The sequence below is a fragment of the Sapajus apella genome, unplaced genomic scaffold (genome assembly GCF_009761245.1).
Source record: "Sapajus apella isolate SASKATOON/1434 unplaced genomic scaffold, GSC_monkey_1.0 scaffold46, whole genome shotgun sequence".
NCBI lineage: Eukaryota > Metazoa > Chordata > Mammalia > Primates > Cebidae > Sapajus > Sapajus apella.
Genome location: NW_022436986.1, coordinates 16,014,756 through 16,038,226, shown reverse-complemented (window position 1 = coordinate 16,038,226; position 23,471 = coordinate 16,014,756). Strand labels below are relative to the sequence as shown.

The 23,471-nt window shown below is 42.5% G+C and overlaps 1 protein-coding gene across 1 annotated transcript in view; it reads right to left on the bottom strand.

The window, feature by feature from the left end:
* Positions 1-23,471, bottom strand: part of PALM2AKAP2 (PALM2 and AKAP2 fusion) — a 506,606-nt gene that overhangs the window by 313,613 nt on the left and 169,522 nt on the right.

The window sequence follows — 23,471 nt, the reverse complement described above, 5'->3', positions numbered from 1 at the left end:
CCACCATGCCCTGCTAATTTTTATATTTTTAGTAGAGATAGGGTTTCGCCATGTTGGTCAGGCTAGTCTCGAACTCCTGACCTCAAGTGATCCACCCACCTCGGCCTTCCAATGTGCTGGAATTACAGGCATGAGCCACTGTGCCTGGTCATCAAATGATATTTCTAAGAAAGCAACCCCCATGGAGGAAACTGGTCCCTTAAGGAGGTAGCAGAGGTATGGACTGAGGAGAAAAATCTAAACTGGACAGAGGCTTTCAACTTGGGGCACTATTATCCCACAGAGGTTGAGAGTATTTAGAAACATGGCAATCATTACTTTTCTTGATTGTCACAATGACTATGGAGCACTGTTGTACTCAGCATTGGGAGGGCAGAGATGCTAAGTGCCCTATACTGTGTAGTGCAGTCCTACACAGTGAATAATTGTCCCACCATGTAGACCAATAACTCCCCAACTGAATCATGCTTAGAACATCCCTTGATGCTCAAGGGGGTCTTCAAACTAGTTGAGCCCACAGACCAGAAGCTGGGACCACTGACTGGGCCTTAGGAAACAGGGTATTGGAGCCAGCTTGTCCCAGAGGGATATTCTTAGCTGGACTGAGAGCTCCAAGCCAGCATACACCATGGCTGATTCATCTTTGTACACTGCAGGGCCACCATGGTGTTCACTATACAGCACATGGGTTGGGAACTCCATCTTAAAAGGTGAGTCGGAGTTTGTCTTCCATGGGATGGACTAGCTGGGCAGTGGCTCTAGCATGAGGACAACAAGAGGGCACCTGTCTCGAGGACAGCAGGTGCTACAGGGATGAAAGGAGCCCAAAGGCCTGGAGAAGTATATGTCCAAGTGCAACCATCGGCATCCGAGTTAGCGCCTGAAGCATTCAATGCATATTCCCCGGCCCCACTGGCCTCTCTGAGGGTGGGGCTCAGAGATTTGCATTTTAAACAAACTCTTGCCATTTGAGAACCCTAGTGAAACTGCGTCAGGTAATCTGTGACTGGGGAGTGGTTTTGCTAGGATAAAGGGAATTGGGGCTGGTGATGCTCTTTGGCACTATGGCTGAGAAGTTTTCTGGATCAGAAATTTGCATTTTGTGAAAGTCTTTCAAGGCATCTGGGTGTTCTGCTAAGGCATGACAATTAAATTAGAAATTAGATTTCTAGATACATTTTTCTTAACTTTCAAAGACTTTCTTCTGAAAGCAGCAATCAACCTCAGATTATTGTCTGGCGAGAAAGAGGGGTTAATGTAGCCCTGGGGACCAAAGTCGAAAGTTCCAAGGAGCCAGTAGCTGACATGAATGGAATGATCAGTGTGAGCCCAGCACTGTGCTCTGGTCTGACACAAATGGCTTGTTCACGCCTCACACACAGCATCCTCATGAGGTGAGTACAGTTATTGTCATCCCCATTTTACAGACACTGAAACTGAGGCTTAGAAACGTTATATAGCTCAGCTTTGTTCACACACTAGTAAGCGACTCAGCCAGGATTTGAACGTTGGCAGCGAGACTTGCCAAACCAAAAGCCTGGAACACTGCTGGTTTGTATGGCCAAAGTTGTCCAGCATACAGACACTCTGCGTGTAACCTCTTGAGAGGATGAGAGGCTCGCTTCTGTATGCACTGAATTCTTTATGCTTGTTCAGCCCTGCCAATTAGTGAGCCTTCCCCTTGCCTCCCTGTCTGTGAGTGGAGGAGAGGCACTAGAATTGGAATGCAAGAGAAGAATCTGTCAGTATCCCCCTCAAAAGGAAATATTTATATAGTTTGGCTTCCAGTGCATGATGTTAGAATTCGTAAATCTCTACTGCTTCAAAATAATTGGCTTTTAAAATTTAACTGATGGCTCAAGTCACTTAAAACGAGAATCTTTTAGATTGTTTTTTTTCTACTAAGAAGCAAAATAAACCAAAAAAAAAAAAAAAAAAAAGGGACTCATGCAGCAATGAGAAAAATAGAGTTCCATACTGACTTAAATAGTGGGCCCATCAGAGGAATGAACTGATATTTTATGTACTGTAAAGTTTAGTATTTTCCACTGATGATGAAGAAATGCTGGACATGACAATTATCAAGAACATAGAGGCTTGTGTGATTTTAGACTTCCTTATTCTGCTATTCTGACTGCATCTGTTTTGGGGTGGTCCAGAAAGGAGGCCAGCATCTAAGGGCCTGCAAACGACTCCTGGAAGATTCAGTAACCTCCCTCAGGGAACTGGCTCTGCTGAGGATGCGATTTGTAAAAGTCACCTGGCTTCACTGAATACGTATTCACACAACAGGACAGGTGGGAGCCTAGGGGTGTCAAGTGTTTGCCTATGTTATGTGTCAAAAAGCACCCCAAACCATCAACATCTTCAACTCCCCTGTGCTAGGAACTATGGGAGACTGAGAAGTGAGGGAAGAACACTTGCTGGACCCTGGGGTGGGAGTGCTCATCAGTCAGTGTCCCAACACAAGGCAACCTTCAGCTACAGAGAGGCACGCATTGCCATAAGTGGGAGGGAGAAAGGAGAGCAGCCTTTACCTGGGAGAATACACATGCCCTGCTTATGCGTTTGTGTGTGCGTGCGTGTGCGCGTGTGTGTGTGTGTGTGTGTGTGTGTGTGTGTGTGTGTGTGTAGGAAAAGTATTAACAGCTATCAATGGGGAAAAAAGAATGCATTAGAAGCCCCTACTAAAAATCTCACCTCCAATTGAACAGCTCCTATTTACAACAGAATTGGGTTTTTTCCTCAAAGATCTGAGGACTCAAAGACTTATAATCCACTCATTCTCCTGTTGCACAACCCCTAAATCTGTGGTTTCAATCCAATCTAGGGTCACATGAAGGTTTACCCTTTGCCAATTTTGAGAGTCTGCAGAGGAAAAAAATGCAGACTTTGGGTTGAGTCAAGCCTGGATTCTAGTGTAGACTTCATCAATGCTGACTGTGTGATCTTCAGTAGTACATGGGTTTCTGCTGTGCCACTGGTAACATTGGGAGCTGTTCCTTCCACTTAGGATTGCCATGAAGATTAAACACAGCACACACCATACAGCAGGCACTCAAACCAGGCATCCTCTTTCTCCTCCCTCGCCCGCAAGGCCATTCATTCTGTTAACCCAAGCCAGGCTTAGAACTATTGGCCAAGACTTTTCAGTTAAAATTAAATAAATATACTCCATTCTCCTTAGTGAATAGAACCACTACTTAGTCTAATATTATTCTTTCTTTCTTTTTTTTTTTAATCAACAGGTCTTTTTTCTCCTGTCTATCTAAAGTAGGAAAGGCAGGCACAAAAACGCTTTACTCAACCTATGCTGGCAGTTGGATGTAGATCAGAGTCCCAGGCCTAGATGTGTTTTGTTGATCAAGCATCAGCACCAGTCTCTGGTTTGATGAACTGACCAGACCCTGCCTTGCCCTTGCTCCCAACCTCCATGCACATACACAACATGTTTACAAAGCCTGCTGACCCTACGGTCTCTTTGGACAATGAATTTTGTGTCTCTCTAAGAAAGTCACATTTGGTTTCTCGTCAATGCATAAAGCAAAAATCATCTATAATCAAAATTACTAGTGAGAATCCCTTAAAATGTTCACAAAGTATCCAACAACACTGTCTCGCAAAGAGTCCATGCAGGCATATTTTTCTCCAACTATGGACTGGGTCATTACTTCTTTTGACCATCAGATAAAGAAAGCTTGCTTGTATTTAGGGACCACAAGGCATGAAAAACATACCTGCATCGTGAAAGACTAAAATCATAAACAGAGGCTAAAACTGATTTCAGGCAATTCATGCGTCTTCCACCTCATAGTGTCCTGAGACATATGCACAGAAAATAGCCCATGCCATTTAAGTAGGTAATTATTTTCCCTCTCTCAATTTTGTCCGTGTTTTTTGTTTGTTTGCCTAACTGAACTCACTTACGTTAAATGTCTGCCTCATCAAATTCTAAATCAAGGTTATTTTGTATTGCCTCTTTTCACAAAAATGAAGGATTGACTAATTTTTAAATAAGTGAACAGGGTTACCAAGCAAAGCTGGTAATCTCAGTGCCAAAACCTTAATTGAAGACAATGAGAATTGCATAAGCACACCTCAAATGACGCTCTGGCCAGGATAGAGAATGTGTAGCCCTGATAAAGAAGAGAAAGAAAAAACATCAGACTAGATGGAAAATTGCAAAATGGAAGCCTTCTGTGTGTGCAGAAGGGAATACTTCATAATTTTTCTTCCCAGAATTTTGTGGCAGATGGAGAACTTAGAAACCTGTTTTTATCCCCTATTCACAATTAGCAGAATAGTCCTAAGATACCCTGAATTACATTCACCACAAGCACCTACTATCTGGTGGGCTCTTTGCTCCAGAGTGCTGGGGAAACAAGGATAAATAAGTCACTTTCTCAGTTCTTAAGGCTCTCACAATCTAGTAGAGGAAAGCAGGAGAGGAAATAATAAATGCACTAAATGCTATGGATATAACAAGATATACTTGGATGGAATGCAAAGGATGAATTCTTGGAAGAGGTTGCCACAGGGTTTTATAGGGGAGGTGATTCCACAGGTTATGTGCTTCCTTGACTCATAGAGAAGTGAGGTGGGCATCTCAGGGAGAGACAGCCTACGGAAACAACCAAGTTTAATTTACCAAACATACAGAATTTTCACTATCTTCAAAAATTATTTAAATAAGTAAATAATATTTCCTATATATGCCAGTTAGGAGCTATGAACAAAAGCTGGAGAAAGCAAACACCTATGTAATCAATAACTAAAGCACTATAACATGAATCATATTTCTTCTGCCTCCCCTGATATTCTGTGAGAAAAGAGTCCATTAACAAAAAACCTCTACAACCCATTACCACATCATCACGTTTTAGCAAGGTCCTTTCAAGATCAATTTTCTAATTACAATGAATTGAGGTTATTTTAAGTCTGTTTCTGAAGACTCGCTTTACTCCCCTTCCATTATGAGATCCACGTGCTGATATTATTCTATTCTTTCCTTTCCATGAGATGAGAAAACATGAACTCATTTGTTCATCTCAGTGTTACAACATTCGCTTCTCTTACAAAATGCCAAAGTCCAATGAACTCTTCTTCTTTGTGAAATAAATTCCCATTTTGTAAAATAGTAGTAAAAGTCAAACAAATATCTCTGGGCAGCGGTACAGATCTACCCCAATAGCATTATTGTACAACTATCATTTTTATATTACAGAGCACACTTAAAATGAGAGAGCAGATGGGCAGGAAGCATGCTATTACTCACAAATCATCATGAACTCACATGAACAGACCACTTGTTTGCATTGTCAATAAATCATTGACTGACACTTGATGAACAGAACACAACTAGGTTGTACAATATTGTGCTGATTCAAAGAGCTTCATGCATGGATTAGTCTTGAGAAGACACACATGCCCACTCCATTTCTGGCATATAAACTCAAAGAATAGAAACAGAATGCATTTTGGTCAAGTCACTTTTGAAAAACTGGAATGAGGATGATGTATCTCCTTATTAATTGGGAGATAGCCTGGCAAGCTGCCACATACATGAAGACACACACACACACACACACACACACACACACACACACACACACACGAAACAAACCTAGATGCCTGGAAGAAGGACACCACTTCTGTCTCACCCATTCTAGAGAGGTAATGCAATTCAAATCCCCTAAATTCCCTAAACTACAGTTTTTTAATCTGTTGAATGCCAGTGGCACTACTGATCTCTGAGGATTAAAATGAGGATTAAAGGAAGTAATATGTATGAAGTACTCAGCACACAGGTAGGCAGGAACTCAAGAAAAGCTGGCTCTGCTTCTCTTGCCCTTTATGGATTAATTATCCAGTTATTTCTTATAATGTTTGGTCTTTTTGAATGAATACTATATAATCTTTGAAGGCAGAGACCTTTTTTCCCTTTTGTTTTTAAATTGAAGCTTTACACACTGTAAAGCTGAAAATATAGTTATGGTGGTTTTTTTTTTTCAGTAGCAGTGCTCTAGCTCCATGGAGCTAAATCCTCACAATCCTGTTTCCATTTGTCCATGACTGTCTCGGGTGTACCTGTCAATGAGTTCTAACCAATGAGATGAAGGAAAAGTCTGCTGGGGAGATAATGGATTCTCATTCAGTAGATCATGACGCAGTCCAGCAACTCAAAATTCTTAAAAGCACTACAGACAATTCTGATGCTCAGCCAGGGTTGAGAATAGCTTTGCTAGACTGACAACTCTCAGAATTCTTTGATTATTGCCCACTTTGGGCATCCTATGCCCCACCTACTTCTTTCTTTTTTGGAAACTCCAATGTGCATGCCACATTAAAGGGGCTTTGTCACTGAATAGCAGTGAGACTTTTTAATAGAACTAATTAGAGTCCTCAGACTAATTAGAGTCTATGGTAACATACTAACCTGAATTCAGAAAGGCCCTTTATAGCTCACATAGTACATTAGCAGAAGTAAACACTAGTATTTTATGGGCTTGTTCATCACTTATTAAAGCAAGGACTTATATTTTTATCTCAGCTCATAATCTATCAGGAGAACTGTATCTTTGAGAAGGCAGTATTTTGAGAACTGCCATACTAGAATACAGTCATGCTGTGTTGAATCAATTATGTCCATTTACAAAAGAAGTGAAAGACTATGTGTTCTCAACTTCAATCACCCCAATAAGAAGACAAGAAGAGGTACTGCCAGACACAATCACTCTCCATTCCCACCCTATTCACACCTACAGGAAATTTTCCTCACAAATATTCACATCTTCATTAGCTTTCTCCTCATTCCCCCTTTTCTTCCAATTATTTAAGTGAACTTTCTTTCCCTTTGTCCCTTTTGCAAGGCAAAAAATGACCCAAGTCATAAACAGAAGTAATTATAACATATTGAAAATATATTTTCCAGTATAATTATACATAATAAATTACTAGCATCATTATCTTCTAAAACTCTTGAAAGGTCCAACAATCCCTTTGAGAATCACCATGAAATACTTCAGTTGCCCCTTTGGTGCCTGATTAAACAGGTTTTTCTCCAAGTACGAACAATATTCATGATACAAAACAAAATTGCATTTTAAATTCAATTTTAGAGTCCTGTTTTATTTCACTGCTAGTTTTGCAAGGTGTCTTGTTTTGTAAATTCTTTGGAAATGTGTGCTAATTCAGCTACATTATGTGTTGATCAGATAACTGGCCTAAGAAGGTAAACTCTTTTACATTTAAATTCTAAGCCATCGATCAGCTTAGAGCACAACTCCTCCACAGGCTGGCAACTCTTAGAGAAATATCAAAACCTTCTTTGCTTACTTAAACATGGCATCATTAACAGCAATCATAAGAAAAGAAAAAGGAAACAGTATGCCCAACAGTATGACCTTGTATTTTATATTTTAAACTGTTGAATACAGTCCAAATTTCTCTTCAAAGAATCACTATGCCAATATGTTCAGTTTCTGTGTTCTTTGTTCTCCATTTTAAAGTTTAACTTCCTCATTCCATTCCTCTCCTTGCCTCTAGTTTCAGTAAACAACCTTCCTACCAGCTCTAATCAGTAGTTCATATCTGTACCCCTGGTCACCTGCTCCTCCTGAGTCACCCCGGTCACCTGTTCTGACCTGAGTCACCATTAGTCACCTGTTCCATAACTGTCTTTCCTGCCAAAACTGCTCACCCTGCCACTCTGGCTCATACCCCTGCTCTCTTTAAAATAGCCAATCGGAATTAGCTTAGACTGTGCAGTCCAACCCTAGCCAATAGGGGAATGACACAGCAGTAGGGGCTACCTGTGTCAGGGATAAGAACCCTGCCTCTTCCCTGATCAGGTGTGCTCTCTGCTCCAACCACGAGATGCACTCTTCTATAGAAGTAAAAATTGACTTGCTGAGAAAATTTATGTTCTAGTGCTATTTCTTTTGCAGCATCGAAAAATTTGCTTCTAACAAAACTAACTACATGGCAGACACAGCTGTTAAATCTCTTAATAGATGAAAATTATGTAAACATTTCTAGATCCCTATTATGGCTCACATACATACATCTGCCTGTTTTTGAATGACCTAATGGCTCCATTTAGTAGTTCCAAAAACCAACCAAAGATTGATGAAAACTAAAAGGAACGTAAGGAAACTTAACCAAAGGGTCCATCTGTAGGGAATATTACAGCCTCAAAGATGGAAAGGGTCAAATATGTCATTAGGGCCTCACATTATGCTCTGTGAAAGCAGAACTATCTAATTGTCTCAGTTCCTCACATGATATCCAAGACTTTGGAAAGAAGAAATGACAGTATCAGAAGTTTTGGTCATAAAGGCAGTGGTGGGTGACCAGACATCACTCCTGTCCCCACCCCAGTAGTCTACCAGGGAGCAGAAAGAATACATAAGTGAAGGAGGCAAGAAAGAATTACAGAAACTATCATGATCAGGACTGGGAGGAATAGCTGACATTGTTTTCATGAAGACAGAGGCATGTCATTTACATTCCCACCTTATCCTTCTGCCGGCTAGCAGTGTTGGAAACGCTTGTGGCAGACATACTAAAAAGTATGCTTCAGCTGGGCACAGTGGCCCACGCCTGTAATCCTAGGGCTTTGAGAGGCACAAGTGGGAGGATCACTTAAGCCTAGGAGTTTGAGACCAGCCTAGGCAACACAGTGAGACCCTGCATCTACAAAAACACAAAAATTAGGCAGGCATGGTGGTGTGTACCTGTAGTCCCAGATACTCAAGAGGCTGAGGCAGGAGGATCACCTGAGCTGGGGGAGGTTGAAGCTGCAGTGAGTCGTGATCACACCACTGCCTGGGTGGCAGAGCAAGACCCTGTCTAAAAAAAAAAGTGTGCTTCAAAGGCTTTGAAAGAATATACAAACTGGAGCAAAATACTTCTTTCTCTTTGTTAAGATCACAATGCAAAAAAATTCATTTGTACGTAGCACTCAAACTTCTCTTTATTCCTCATATCCTCAAACAAACACAAATAATCCTGTTAGGAAATGAACCAGTATCTCTGTTCTATAGACGTTTTCTGAGACCGCTTGGATTTTCCACAGTGACAGGAGAGCTGACTCTCTGCAAGGCAGACAGGTTAAACATGGTGGGCAGCCTGATTGGGAGAAGGTTATTCTATCTCCAGCCACAAACTGTTGCTCCATGATCTCCACTGTGGTTTCACCTTCCAACACTAGAGAGGTAACACACCTAGCCCCTCTTTACAATGTGGTCCTTTAAATAACCGAAAGCTGCCTCTGTGACTCCCAATTTATACAGAAAATAAAGATTTGGACAGGCTAAGAACTTGTTTAAGACTCTAGAGTTGTTTAATGGTGGAGCCATGACTGGAGCCCATGTATTCTGGCTCAGGTCCAGGGCTGTTCCTACCCCAACACAAGCCCTGGGATCCTGCAGCTCAAGTCAGAACCACATCCTCCCATGTGGGTTCAGGGCAGGGTCCATTTGACCATCTCTAGTTAGATGTGTAGTCATGAGAGGGATTTGGCATGTGGGTTATAAGTGTGCCTGCGTGTGTAGACTTGGGCATATTAGGTAGCTTTGGGCGTATCTGTCCTGCTCAAAATGTGTCCCTTTTCTCTAGAAGTTAATCTGCATCCAGGAGCCACTGTGGAACAATATGGCCTCTGGCCATAGCTGATTGGACGGGAGTCTCTCTGATGTGGCTGGGCCGGTGACCTGAAAACGTATACACTGTGGGACAGCCCTATTTGATTGACCTCATGGACCAGAAAGCAGAGGAGGCCAGGTGGAGGAAGAAATACAGAGGTGGACTGCGGCAAGCAGTTTGGAGGTTTCTCAAAGAACTTAAAACAGGGCTACCATTCGACCCAGCAATCCTGTTACTGGGTATCTACTCAAAGGAATACATATCATTCTACCACAAAGACACATGCACTCATATGTTCATTACAGCACTGTTCACAACTGCAAATACATGGAGTCAAGCTAAATGCCTATCAATGGTAGACATCAATGTGGTACATATACACCATGGAATACTACACAGCCATAAAAAATAATGCGATCATGTCATTTGCAGCAACATAGATGGAGCTGGAGGCCACTGTCCTAAGTGAACTAATAACACAGGAACAGAAAACCAAACAGAACATGTTCTCATTTATAAATGAGAGCCAAACATTGAGTATACCATGGACAAAAAGAAGGGAACAATAGACACCAGGGCCTACTTGAGGGAAGGGGGTAGAAGAAGGGTAAGTTCAAAAAAGTACCTTCAGGTGCTATGCTTATTACCTGGTGACAAAATAATCTGCACACCAAACCCCCATGACATGCAATTTACCCATAGAAGAAACCCACACATATATCCCTTGAACTTGAAATAAAAGTTGTAAGAAAAAAAGAGAAAGAAATATAGAGGCAAGAGCTGGGAAGAAGAGAAGGAAAGAAAGATGGACGGATGGATGGATGGATGGGAAGATGGGAAGAAAGATGAAAGAGAGAAAAAAAGTCTAGTCACTTTTTTCTGCTTTCCTTAGGCCAGTCATATTTCTGTTTTTGATTATGTGAGGCACCCCTGTGCCCTTGTAACAATTCCCTCCCTTTTTTCTTCAGCTAGCTCATGCTGGTCTCTATGCCTTAGAACCCCAGACTCCTAACTAATACATTTCTCATGTAACATGAAATGATGGGTCTGGTATTATTTTACCCTTCACATCTGATTAGCTGCATGGGCAGCGAATGAATAAAAGAAGGGCACCCAGGTCTCAAAGGAAAAACATTAACTTATGAAAAATTGTTGTTTTTTTTTCATTAAAAAAATAAAATTCCTTTGGTCCCAAAGTGCTTATTATAAGCAATGGAATCTGAGGCATTTTATGTTTTTGACACAAGAAGATCATTTTACAAAAGTCCCTAAGAGAATGGGCTCCCCATGAGGCAGAGTCATGTCCAGTGGGGAGAGGAAGAGGAAGCAGGGCTGGAGCCTTGGGCAGCACGGGGCAGTCCCTGCTTCATGAAGCCACCAGTCCCTTACTAGTCAGAGGACATAGGGGAAGCAGACTTGGCAATTTGCTGGGATTCTAAACACCTTCCAGCCATCCCAGAATATCTTTCATTTTCCATGATAAAGCCTTGAAGGCAGAACCATGACTTTCTCACCACTATATTCCCACCACTTCAAATATTATCTAACACAGAACAGGTACATAATATTTGTTCAATGAATGCACAAATGGATACACTGTCGACTCTGAGGAATTCTGAAATGAGGTGGACCCCAGTAGTTCACTTACGAAGGCTCTATGGTGCTGGTGGTTGGGGGCATTCATTTGACCAGATAATATGAATGTGCATCAGTCAGCCATTCAAAGACAATTATTAAGCACCTACTCTACAGACTGAGACAGCAGAAGGCCTTGCTGTGGGCTGTACCTGGTCCCACCTGGCAGCTCACAGAGCTGGCACCTCCACTGACAGTAATAGAAGTTGGCAGTGGAGCCCATGCCTGGTATGGGGGACAGGGGAGCACCTTCAAAATGACTGGAAATTGAGAAAACTAAAACAGATCCACTTACTAGACTGAAATCAGGATGCTGTGTTATATCTAGAAGTTCCTGGGGGTAGTTGGGTTTCCAGCTGGGACAAGCTTCAGGCAGCAGACTCTAAAGTAAATGAGTTCCAGCTTGCTGCACTAATTGAAATATCCAGGTGGCTTTCATGGCTGCCCCAGGACAGAACAGTAATGAAAACCAGATCTACAAAGCCACCGGTATATGTTGTGCAAACTGCTGTTCAAAGGAAAAGGTCTGATCCACTGGCCTCTAGTGACTTTCTGGTATGTTCCTCAGGCCCCAGTCAACCCATGGATTCTCCCAGTGACTACAACTGAAGGAGACTTGGGGTCTCTTACGTACTGGGGCACAAGATCTGCTCACAAGCCAGAATTCAGATGCCAAGGAAGCAGCTAACATCACCAGCCTCTGTGATAAGTCACTCTGAGTGACTGTCTGGAGCTGGTGGCATCTTGAATAAGTGTTGGAGGCAGAAAGCATCTCCTTTTAAGGTTCCAAAAAGCTCTGAGATCTTTTGGGCCTGAACGGTTTCATCTCCTTTGCCCAGGGACCTTAACTAACAGTCGGCAGGAGTGGGGCTGAGACCGAACTAAAACATTGCAATAAACTAACACAATGGACTGAGATGATGGCATCTCAGCTCTACAGCATCCCAGACAGACATACATGAGGGGGCTCGCTGGGTGGATTTCCCCTCCAATTCTCCTTTGAGAAAGTCTTCAGAGTAAATGCGCAATGAGACTGAGGATTCAGGTTATGATTAAAACTTCCATCACATCGGCCTGTTTGCTCCCAGGCGGGATAAATTCACTTTCAAAAAGTAGATTTCTAAGAGGTCTAAGTCTAACTAAGTTAGATGTTTTAATTATGCAAGTAATATATGAATCCAATTTTGATATTCAAATTCTAATAATACAGAAAAGACCAAACTTCCTTTTCCCCACCTCCTTTACATAAGGTATGTGTAAGTCTGTTTCCTTCATGTCAGTACATACGGATCTATTTTACTATTTGTAACTGCTGCATCCTATTCCATACTCTGGACATACCATATTTAACCATTTTCCTATTAAATTATTACCAATTTTTCATGATTACAAACACCTTCTGGGCCTTCTTTCTTTGTGCTCATGTTCTCACTTCCATTTTAACATTTTAAAAAGCTTCCTTTTTGGTGGGTGGTGATCTCATAACGCCAAACGGATCATGACAGTTTATTTCAATCCAGGATTGCTGCTCGTTACGTATGCAGTGGTATGGAGAAAGAAAAAGAGCTTAATACATATAATACACACACATAGAATTAGGTCTCTATTTAAGTGTGTGTGTTTTCATACTCCTGGGTGCTTGGCAGGGCTCCATGACATATGCAGAAGGAGTGGCCACTGAAATGTGTGCCCTTGTATCCTGCGCTTCTGAGGGGCCACTCTCTTCATGATAAGGTAAAAGATATGAATGGAGGTACAAGATCAAATTGGCCACATCAAAATCTCATCCCTCAACCTGAGAACCTGGAAAAGAGTTCTTGCTCTTCTCAGGCCTCCCTCCCACCTAAGCAGTGAACGAGACATCATAGAAACTTGGCAAGTCCTTCAGGAATCAAATTGGGTCTTTCAACTTTATTACTTTTTTCCCCTTCATTTCTCATCGGGATTACACGAATGTAAAAGTCTTTGTGAAATTTCCTTTAAGACGATTTCTAAATGTATTCTATGTCTTGAATAAATTTAGTTATGATTGAATAACTCAGAATTAAACTATGTTGGATAGAATATTGTAACCCAATGTCGATTTGCCATCACCTATATTACTCTAAAATAATTTTTCCTATAAGATGCTTTGCAGGAGTTTTCACCTGTGGGGGAAGGAGTCAAATATTTCAGCTTTCTAATGCATCTGTTCACCTCTCACTTCTAAAGCTAAATTTCATTTCTCAAATTGGGACCCTGCAAAGGATTTTTTCAAAAGGAAGGGTGCCTTCCTGTCATTCCTAGTTTCTTCTCTTGGGCAGTTACAAAAATGAACTTGCAACCTACATGGTCATTTCTATGGCAACTGGATGTTCCAACTGAAATTCTGAATTTGGAGTTCTCTGAAGAACTAGAAAGAAGAGTGTTGTATCACAGACAACATAAAAGTTTAAGTTTTAATGATATTGCCAGGTCTGTCAATGAAGGTGTTCACTGGTACCTAAGTCTTATTTTGAAAGTACAATGAAATAGTGTCAAAACTACCGGCATGCCTGTAGTCGCAACTACTCAGGAGAAACCCTTAATCCCCAGAGTTTGAGTTCAACCTGGGCAACTGTGAGACTCCATCTCCAAAAATAAAAAAGGAAACTAACTATACATTGCTTAGCATTTATGAGGCTTTTCCTTAAAGACCAAATTTAGGAGACAGTATGATTAACGAAAAGTTTTTGTTTTTTTTTTACCTTATTATCAATACAGATACAGAAAACATCATAAAAACAATGTTTAGCTAAATGAACTTTTATAAGGCAAGCACCTTTGTAACCACCATCCAATTAAAAATAAATAGAACTTGCCAGCCACTTTCAGAAGCTTCTCCATGTACCCATGTACCCCATGCCAATTATAATCCTTCTTCTTTCACTCAAAAATAACCACAACTTCAGTTTCCACATTAGTAACACCCATAGCTCCTGTGGTTATAAGATAGTATGATTCAGTCATTTTTTTCACTAAAAGCTTTCTTATATTCAAGGGCTGGCTTGTCAAAAAATATTATGCAGTAAGTAAAGTTTTTGAAAGGCTTATTTATACCTTTTCTATTTCACTTCTACCCACGTATAATAAATACATTCATTAGAGTACAGTATTTTTAAATACCTTGCCTCATTCCAAAAATATGTGCAGGGTTGAACACATGCTAAGAAATTCCGTCCACTAGGAGGCGCTACATCCCTTATGTCCTCAGACAGCGGGGAAGACAGCACTTAATGTAGCTCAGTTATCAATGCGTTTCTATGAATGAAGTCACAGAGGAACATGTGGGAAATCCACTTAGCGACTTCTTTACCTTGCTGCGTATCACAAAAAGGCTCACTGGTTGCCAGAAGTCCTGGTGAGTGGCAGGTTCCAAGAGTGAACCGATATTTCAACAACGACTTTTCCACTAACAACCTAAGTCCATGAAATTGAGGGAGGGGGCCAAGAACATTTGGAACAGACAAAGGGGCCCTGTTTCCAAGCATAAATAAAATACAGCTGGTTTACAGCTGTGCTACCTTCCTTGCTGCAAGTCAAGTCTCAAAACAGAATGAAACTTTCCACAGTCACCACTGTGATGTTAGGAAATTCTGAGTATCCCTCTGGGCTCCAAGGTGACTAACTATTTGCTTTCTGAATTTCGTTTTTCAACCCATATACACTGCAGGGCTTATCAGAGAGACAGATTTCCACTGCAAATTTACACAAGCATAGACAGTCTACTTTTATATGTTTGTTTGTTGTTTGCTTTTGTTTTTCAGATTAAAAAAAAAATCTGAGGAGCCGGGCGTGGTGGCTCAAGCCTGTAATCCCAGCACTGTGGGAGGCCGAGGTGGGTGGATCACGAGGTCAAGAGATCGAGACCATCCTGGTCAACATGGTGAAACCCCGTCTTTACTAAAAATACAAAAAATTAGCTGGGCATGGTGGTGCGTGCCTGTAGTCCCAGCGACTCAGGAGGCTGGGGCAGGAGAATTGCCTGAACCCAGGAGGTGGAGGTTGCAGTGAGCCAAGATCGCGCCATTGCACTCCAGCCTGGGTAACAAGAACGAAACTCCGTTTCAAAAAAAAAATAAAAGAAAATAAAAAAAATAAAATTAAAATAAAAAAAAATCTGAGGAGTGGAGCTATGAAGACATATGAACTCTTTAATTACAGGGGTTTGATTTTTTTAGATTAGACGTGCTACTCTTCTGATTCACAGCTATGTGCATTTCCCTGGTCTGATAATTAGCATACCAGGCAGGCTCAGATACCCAGCATGTATAACAGATAGTAGGACATCATGCATATACATGGGGTACTCCTAGCTCAAAACTGGCCTCAGATCAGACCAAAAGGCCAGCAACTGTGTCCAAGTAACAACTCAACATCCACAAAGTGCCAGCTGGAATGTTTTCACATTTTAAGTGGCCACAGCAATCTAGACATTAACCAACAGACTTATAAGAATAGCTTGTATTGATTAAAGAAGCGTTGTAGTACATATCATTTGATTCCTATCATTTTATGTGCCTAAGATTTATTCCTGAAAATACTGATTCACGGATTAGAAAACTCAGTAGGGGTGAATAAATCTGGTTGAATAAAGCTGAAAATAGACTATATCCTATAGCTTTTTTTTAAAAAAAATTATAAAACTATTGGTACCACCTCCAGGCAAACTGGTAGTTGTCTGTTCCATTTCAGACTCAATGAATATGGACTCTTAAGCCAGATGGCATTAGGATCAGGAAGTGGGTTTGGCAATTTTCTTACTCCCTCATGTCGTTTCTAGACCATGACTCCTCTGCCCTCAGGGAAAAAGTCTCATCTGTTCCCTTGTTCTCTCTCTCCTTAACTCTGTCCCCAACTGATCTTCTGGTCACTTCCGTACATACACTGATGACTTCATTCTTTGGCTCCCAGAAGCCACATGAAATCCCACCATCATCCGGGGTGACTTCAGTGTTTGTGTTCGTGACTCATTCAACCCTATTCCCACAGTTTCCTGACAACCTCAACTCTGATGACCTTGATCTTCATTCTCCTCAAACATCTGTACTCAGGGCTGAAATCTGGACTCATCACTGAATGTGGAACCGCTCAGGTGCAATGGCTCAGACTCCAACCACAGCCTCACCTCGTTCCCTCTTTCACTGGCTTGTCCTCACACATCAGTTCTTGGGTCTTTTCAAGTCTTCTAATTGCCAGCTTCCTCTATTTTATCTCAGTTCGTCATAGCCCTCCTGTCTTCATTTTTATGTCTTTTCACCTAAGATTATGTGAACAATTCATTCCAATCACTGCACTGTCTTTCTATATCCTCAGCAACCTTGCTTCCTCATCCTTTGAATATGCCCAGGTATCTGGCAAAAATCCCAAATCAGGCCTAAGCACATTCTCATTTCCCAAGATCAAACACCTACATAGGGTGCCCCGCAATGAAGGAGAATGACACTACAAATCTGTGGTCTCCAACATTATCTGAGCTCTCAACATTGTCCAGGGATCTTTGTAAGTGTTCCTTGTCAACTGCCTAGCTTCAGTAAAACATACTTCCTCCTAAGAACAAGCCCATCCTTAGCATAAATAGAAAATCAATATCTTTGTTTGTACATAAAAAGACTCATAACCAGTACCTTGAATTCCATCATGCCCTGACCTCTCAGGGACCCCATACCATCATTTATCCTCCACTCACCTGCATCTCACCTCTTTCTCTATTTTCCCCTAACTCTTTCAGCGAAGAATTTAGACTTCCTCTTCTTAAAACAAATCCATGCAAATCCTATGCCCTCACTAGCTAAGTCTTACTTCTCTTCTTTCCTTCACAGCCACACCTCTTAGAGAGACAAAGCCTTCATTCAATCCCCCGATTTCCTCTCAGCTCAACTCCACACTCCACAGCCTTACTAAACCTATTTCCATTCTTGTGAGGGATATACTAGTCACCTTCCAGTTGGTATGTTCAATGGACACTTTTTAGAACGTGTGCCATTGCCTGTATGCAGCATTTGGCACCATGCACACTCCCTTCTTCCTGGAAAGTTCTTTCCTCTTCTTCCCACCCCCCTGTTTCTGCCTGCCCTGACTCCCCTCCTGCTTCCCTGGCTGCCCTCAACACAGTGAGTCACCAGATTGACCTTACACTTTGCATTCTCTCCCTGGACAGCCTCATTCGCATCCATGGCTAAAGTTCAATGCAGCTTTTCTGAAGTCCCCAAGCCAGATCTCCTTCCTGAGTTCCATATCTGCATGTTTTTTCCTATTAGGCATCTCACATGTATATTCCAAAGGTATTATGATATCAGCCTGTCCAAAATAGTAAACTCATCACCTTTCTCCAAAATATGTCTCTCTTTCCATGTTCAACATCAGTCATACCCTCGTCTATGCTAGAAACACGGCTGTCAACTTTATTTCTCCATACATCTCACCGTTTACTCAGTTACCAAGTTCCAGCATTTTCAACTGCATATCTGTCACATCCATGCCTTCTTCACCATCTTCACAACCACTATCTCACATCAGGCTGTCCCTATTTCATCCTTGGATCAGTATTAGGATAGTCACCTCTGAGTGGTCTTACTGCACACTCTCCATCCCTCCTAATTCAAAGTACTTCATATAGGAAAGTGGAGTATGCTCTCGAAAATGCATATCCAACTAGATCACTTCCTGAGAGATTCCCATGACCCAGAGGATAAAATCCAAACTCTACCTAAAATGACATACAAGACAGTACATCTTTCCATCATCCTTTCTCACCATTCTCACCATTATCTCAAATCCTCCAATCCATTGACAGGGAACTACTTATGCAGTAATATAGCTTAATGGTTGAGATGAGTCTTGGTGTCAGATATACATGTGTTCAGAATCAAATTGCCACTTACTGGTTTGTGATCGTGGACAAGTTACTTCTGAGAACACCATATGCGTCTCTCTCGGAGTATTTATTGTCCCACACCACCTTCTAAATCCTCTGTACTAGCCCATCTTTTCCGCTACACTGTCCTTGAATTCCTGGCACTTATTAGGCCATCAACACTTATTCTGCATATGAGTGAATGAGGAGAATGAATGGATTCGTCCAGTGACAGGAATCTCATTTCGAGGTCTAAATATTGCATCTTTGCATCTGTCTGTTACAGAGTTCTTCAGATTGATCATCCAGATTCTTAGAATCCTGCCACAGTCACGCTCAGGCTCATATAGAGTGTCTAGCCCTATACGTTGATGTCTGTAGTTTTTCCTCAGGTGAAAAATGTATCATTGATACTTGTGCATTAAGTATATATTTAAGTGCACATCTGTTTCATTTCCATGAATCTACCGATAAGAAAGTATAGCACTGTAATAGAGCCATGCAGACATTAGATGATGGTACAAGTGTGCACTATGTGTCCTCTTTTGTGTGGCATTTGCTTACCTACCATGTCCCAGTGTGAAACTGGGAGCTTCATTGTCCTCAAGGGCATTCCAGCCCCCATTGCAAAGGGTAGTGGGAACTGGAGAATGAGTCAAGTCAGCTCAGCAGTGGTATTTGCACACATCCAAAGAGCCGAAGGTAGGGTCAAAGTCAACTGCAGGGCCAGGAGTTCAGAATGTGGGAGTGCTAAGTGCCAAAACAGTGGATTGGGAACCAGCAAGAAGGATGCCAGGGGACCATCATGAACCATCCTGTGGTCACCACAGCTGACTATGAGCAGTTAGGGTGCAGGCCATGGTGTGTTACACTGCCGTGTAGACTCTACATAGGAAAGATGAGTAGAGTTGGGTTCCTGGTTCTACCTGGGGGTTATGGGCTTCTTGAAAAGTCCAGGACAGACTAGACGAGTTAGGCTCTTAGTTCTTCCTAGGAGTTACGGGCTTCTTGAGAAGTCTAGCATGACTGGGAGCAGCTCCCACAGTTCTGGGCCAGTCTAAATGCAGGCCCTAAACCTGCAGCACAGGAAAAGAGGCATCGAGGCTCTGCTTCAGGACCCATGCTCTGGGACTTCCAAGTCAAGGCCCATAACAAGCCTATCTTCCTACCATTTCTCATCCCTACCTCCTGAAAGGGAGGGCAGAAAATGGGAAAAATGCTTAGCTCATGGTGTTAGACATTAGAAAGCAGACGCTTCAGCAAAAAGCCAAGCATTTATTAACCAAGAGATGAACAACGCAACCAGAGGCTGTTACAGATTGTTGGCAACGGGAGTTTAAATCTGATCACTTATTCTATAGATGTGATTTACACATCTCACTGGCTTCTGAATTAAAGGAGTCCCAATTCATTACAGCAAGCTGAGAAATGGGCAATCTTTTAATGTTGTGTAGCTCTCTTACCTCTTGACAAATCAAACCTCGGTAGCCACACAGTGGTCTTCCTTTCACTTCCTGTGGGAAAACTGGGGTAATCTAGGTCATTGATAGTCTGCCACTTGATTTACAGCAATGACCAATTTCCAACTTGGCTTTATCTGATCTGCCCTGGAAAATGTTTTCAGCTGCTACGGGCAGTCTTGTTAAATTGTGCAGACCTGCAATCATTTTTAAAAATCACTCAACCATCAAAGATTTGATTTGGTCTGCTTAATCTGTGCTGACCTCACTTCATTTTGCAAGGCCAGGCCTCTGTATCCCAACCTACTGCCGAAGGCTTCCAGCTGCGTCCTGTATTGCATTTTCCCAAGCACTTCCCTATCTCTTATCTCATGCTACTGAGAGAACAGGTACTGCCACTTCCGTATCAAGGGTGAGGTGACTCAAACATGGGAAGACCACAGAGCAAGGCAGTGATGTTGCTGGATTAGAATCAGGGCTCATGGCCTGGTACAGTCTCATGCCACCTTACAACACCGATGCAACATGTGCACCTGCCCTAGGGAAGAATAGAGCTGGCAAGGCCAAGAGAAGGACCTGCAGTTTCCATTCGCACTGTCCTGATTTATGTTAAGTCTAGACAATGAGGTGAGGGATGAAATAAACGTGGATTTTACCAAAGTGAAATAAACGGTGTGCTGGCATTTGGGCCTTTCATCTGTGCTGTGGGAAGAGAGCAGATGTTCCTCATCAGCCCCGCCTTGCTTCTGCCCCTGCCTTTCCCAAATCGTGTTGCTGGATGGGTCAGTGCCCCCACTCTCAGGCTCACTCTGATCCAATGCCTGAGCCAGCCCAGACTGTGGTGTGAAGAGTCTGCCCAGCAAAGATACCAGCCCAGGTTCTTCCCTTTCTCCTGGGCTGCTTCTGCTGCCTCTCCAATCCCATAAAAACCCTGGCCCCCAGACCCACACCCACCAACTCAGGAGGAAGGCTTGGGGTTGCATGCTGTCCCTCGTTTGTGGTTCTGTCTGTATGCTGCTTCCTCCCTGCTCCCTTCTCAGAGCAGTGTTTACCCATGGCAAGATGTCCCCAATTCCTGCCACTTCTCCTTTCCTTGACTGGACAGATCCTGGCTTCAGATGGCCAGCTGCCCTCTTCCTGTCTCCCTCTTGGCAGTTTCTGCCCCTATGACCAGACACCCCATAGGTCAACAGTTCTATTTCTGTGACCGAGACTGTGGCTTTGTTGGCCAGTGGTACCAGCTGCATATTTAAGTCCAGCCTTTGGGGTTGGGCCAGTGACCCCTGATTCACATGTGGTCTCCATGCCCCTTCTGCCATCTGCACTGGGATTCATCTACAGTGCCTTACATTTTGTTTCTTTCAGGTATACCATGACTTGCTTTAAGAAAATGCAATATACCTGGGTGCAGTGACTCATGCCTATAATCTCAGCTATTTGGGAGGCTGAGGCAGGAGGATGGCTTGAGGCCAGGAATTTGAGACCAGCTTCAGCAACACAGCAAGGCAGTGGCCTCTAAAATGTTATTTTTAAAATTAGCTAGGCATGGTGGCACACACCTGTAGTCACAGCTACTTAGTTGGCTGAGGCAGGAGGATTGCTTGAGCCCAGGAGTTCAAGGCTGCAGTGAGCTATGATCATGGCACTGCATTTCGGCCTGGGCAACAGAGTAAGACTCCAACTCCAAAAACATAAAGAAAAAGAATAGCATATAAACAGCAACACCAGCAGATAACTATTACTATTATATAGGATATTTAACATATAAAAATGTACTATAGCTTTTAACATATTAACTTTCCATCATGCATTAGAAATGTGACTGAATTTATAACAAATAATCCAGTTTGTTAAATAAAGCAAGCGCTCTTTTTTACCACACCTTCACTGCCCCACACCCACCTCATGCCTTCATGTCCCTCTCTGACCAGCTTTCAGATTCTATGATCAATAACCATCATCATACTACGGTCCACACCCTCAACTCCCTTGCACCCATCTCTCTCATACTCAACTTGCAAAAGCCCAACTCAGATTACATTCACTACTTTGCCTACCTGTACCTGCACATGTAGAGTTGAAAACACTGAAGACACACCCAAGACCTGATTTCTACTGCCTGCTCTTAAATTCAAGATCCCTAACCACAGAGGTGTCCAGAAACCTGACTGCATTGCCTTAAACCAATTACTCCTGAACTGTCCAAGAGGATTATTTCACACCTTCTCTTCCTTCCTCAAATTTCTAATACCTCCTTCCCCTTCCTTCCTGCCAGCTGATGACCTTGCTTCTCATTTCACTGAGAAAATGGAAGCAGTCAGAAGGTTCATCCACAGACCCAGCCACCACAGGCTCCCGCACACCTGCACTCGTCCTGTGGGCTCCACTGTCACTCCTGCGCAAGAACAGCCTCTCGGTTTGTGCACTCAGTGCCTTCCTCACTTCCCAGCTCAAGCCCTTCCTTCCAGCAGTTGTCTCATCTCTCTCTTCCCTCATCAACGTTTCCCAGGCTCTACATCATTCTCTGCAGCCCTCAAACACACTGTCATATCTCTAAACGTATCCCCTTCCAAGCCCACACTCTTCCTCTTCTACAACTCTGTTTTTCTCCTTCCCTTTACAGCAAAACTCCTTGAAGAAATCAACACTCCTGCTGCCTCCTCTCATCTCACTCTCACTTAAATCCAAACCTCCCAGTGTCTGCCTCCACCTGTCCATCTAAGCAGCTCCAGTCCACGGCACCAGTAGCCTCCTTGCTACTAAATCCAGTGGATAATCCTATGGCCTCAGGTTTCTTGGCATGTCAGCAGCATTTCATAAGGATGGTCACTCTCCCTTTCTAGAAATGCTTTCTTAAATTCCAGGTCCCCACTTCTCTTAGTCCTCTCCTAATTCACTGGCCAGCCCTTCTTATTTTCATTTGCTAGTGCCTCATCACCTCCTATAACAGTCCAGAGCTCCAGTCTCAGACCTCTTCTCTATCGACTTTAACTCGCATGGTGATTTCATCCAAACTCCTAGCTTGAAATGCCATCCACACATTGATGATTCCTAACTTTACACAGCCAGTCCAGACCTTTCTTTTGAATTCTAGATTCATACATTTATCTGCCTGCTATGGTCTGAATGTTTATGACCACCCTTCCCCCACCACCATCAGCCAAATTCATATGTTGAAAACCTAATTATCAATGTGATTATATTAGGCAAGGCCTTTGGGGGTGTATTAGTTCATTCTCAAACTGCTAATAAAAACATAACCTAAGACTGCGTAATTTATAAAGGAAAGAGGTTAATGGACTTACAGTTCCACGTGGCTGGAGAGGCCTCACAAATGGCAGAAGGGGAAGCAAACATGTTCTTCTTCATATGGTGGCAGGAAGGGGAAGTTCCCAGCAAAAGGGGGAAAAGCCCCTTATACAATCATCACATCTTGTGAGAACTGTCTCACTATAATGAGAACAGCACCATGGAGGTAACTACCCCATGATTCAATCATCTCCCACAAAGTCCCTCCCACGATACATAGGGATTATGGGAACTACAATTCAAATGAGATTTGGGTAGGGACATAGCCAAACCATATCAGGGAATGATTAGATTATGAGGGCTGGAATTAGTGCCTTTATAAAAGAGGCCCCGATGGTTCACGTTGATTTTCTTCCTCCATGTCATTGCTAGTGATTAAATCATTCATCCTTTTCCCAATAGATTAAAGCACTACCTTTGTCTATATTACGTTCTCATAATATTGGGATTCATTCAAAAATAAAAAGGGTCCCAGAGAGCTGCCTTGCCCCTTACAGCATATGAAGACAGATTGAGAAGGTGCTATCTGTGAACCAGTAAATAGACCA